This window comes from Lathyrus oleraceus, chromosome 3, assembly GCF_024323335.1.
Source record: "Lathyrus oleraceus cultivar Zhongwan6 chromosome 3, CAAS_Psat_ZW6_1.0, whole genome shotgun sequence".
In the NCBI taxonomy this organism is placed as follows: Eukaryota; Viridiplantae; Streptophyta; class Magnoliopsida; order Fabales; family Fabaceae; genus Lathyrus; species Lathyrus oleraceus.
This window is the reverse complement of record NC_066581.1, coordinates 213,808,680-213,811,019: the sequence shown is the minus strand read 5'-3', so window position 1 is coordinate 213,811,019 and position 2,340 is coordinate 213,808,680.

Here is a 2,340-nt window from a genome sequence, read left to right as displayed (position 1 = left end):
TGTCTATGGGAAATCTGAAGAACTTCTTCCAGAGAAAATATCCAAATGAATCTGAAGATGAAATCATGGTTAGAACTTTGGACCATATGAAGAATCAATTCTTCTCCACTTTTCCAGCAAAAGCATCAAGAGATGAGGATTCATCTATGAAGACCAGCTCTTCCATGGGATCAATTGATTCCCACAGCTTTGACTGTTTGGCAGGAGAAGCCCAAGCAGAGGACCCAACTGCAGAAGATTTCTGGGATGCAATGATTCAATCCATGGCCCAGAAAGCAAAAAATAAAAATCAATAATCAAAGGCAAAAGATAAGAAATAATACTATCTTGTTTGCCATTTCAAAGCAATAATGAAAAAAGAATCAATAAACAAAAGCAAAAGACAAGGTTAATGGAATAAGAATCTTGTCAAAAGCAAAAGTTGGCAAAGCAAAAGATAAGAAGGAATCTTATCTTATCTTAAAGGAATAAGAATCTCTTGTCTTTAGGCATAAATGCATGCACTTAGTTTTCTTTTGTAAAAGTTTTTTGTTTTTAGTTTACCTACTATTGTAGGTAAAGGTTACCGGCTTAAATAGTAAGCCTTTGTTTCCCTATATAAGGGGATTTAAGTTTCTTTTGTAATAAAGTTTTTCAAATAAGTTGAAATAAAATTCTCTACTACTTCTCTATACTTTCTCTACCATTTTCATATTTCTTATTCATATTTCGATCCTGCTTCTGCTGTATACTAATTGTGGTATCAACCGATCACAATTAGTATAATGAAAAAAAAATGTTTTGGTATCAACCGATCATATTTCTTAGTTTTTTTTTTATAGAGAAGTATTTATAAATTGTATAATGAAAAACTTACCACATATTTGGCAACCAGGTGATGATACCACAATTAGTATACAGCAGAAGCAGGATCGAAATATGAGTAAGAATGTAAAGAAATGGTAGAGAAATATGAGAGGAGTATTGAGAATTTTCTTTCACACTTATTTTAAAACTTGATTACAAAAGAAACTTAAATCCCCTTATATAGGGAAACAAAGGCTTACTATTTAAGCCGGTAACCTTTACCTACAATAGTAGGTAAACTAAAAACAAAAAACTTTTACAAAATAAAACTAAGTGCATACATTTATGCCTAAAGACAAGAGATTCTTATTCCTTTAAGATAAGAAGATAAGATTCTTTCTTATCTTTTGCTTTGCCAACTTTTGCTTTTGACAAGATTCTTATTCCATTAACCTTGTCTTTTGCTTTTGACAAGATTCTTATTCCATTAACCTTGTCTTTTGCTTTTGTTTATTGATTCTTTTTCATTATTGCTTTGAAATGGCAAACAAGATAGTATTCTTTCTTATCTTTTGCCTTTGATTATTGATTTTTATTTTTTGCTTTCTCTTTTGCTTTCTGGGCCATGGATTGAATCATTGCATCCCAGAAATCTTCTGCAGTTGGGTCCTCTGCTTGGGCTTCTCCTGCCAAACAGTCAAAGTTGTGGGAATCAATTGATCCCATGGAAGAGCTGGTCTTCATAGATGAATCCTCATCTCTTGATGCTTTTGCTGGAAAAGTGGAGAAGAATTGATTCTTCATATGGTCCAAAGTTCTAACCATGATTTCATCTTCAGATTCATTTGGATATTTTCTCTGGAAGAAGTTCTTCAGATTTCCCATAGACATTTGTTGGGAGCTTTGCTCCTTGACCTTATTACTTTGGTCTTCAGCTATAGCTGTTCGAATTAAACTTCCTATTTTCTGGACTTCTTCGGAACTCATTTTGTTCCACCATTTATAGAAGAAATTTCTTTCTAAAATGGGTATGTTGAATTTATCTTGAGATATGGTGATTGACCATCTCCATATCCATGGAATCTGAAATTTGGTAAAGAACTAAAATGGACATTGTCCGGTGATTAAATGATCAGATAAAATATTATCAATGAGTGGGATATTGTCACACCAGGGATTGTATAAATCAAGTAATTCTTTGGGTAATATTTCCAAAGACGGACCAAATTTAGTCCACCATTCATAAAACCAATTTGGTATAGGTCTATTAATCATCTCTGGATTAATAGAGAAAAACCAAGAATGCTTATTCTTGGGATTCTGATAGTAAAAAGCTTGAGTAAAAGCCTGGACATAGTCCCAGTAATTAAAGTAAATGTACTTTCCTTCTGCAACTCTTATTGCTTTTTCACCATTTGGGTTAAGACCCCATTCTCTTGGTAACAAGATTTTATTAATGTGACATTTACTGAAGTTTATAAAACTTTCAGGATTATTATTCTGATAATGGTGAGTAAATGTTACCGATTCGGTAATGGCTAGAAGAATTTCTAG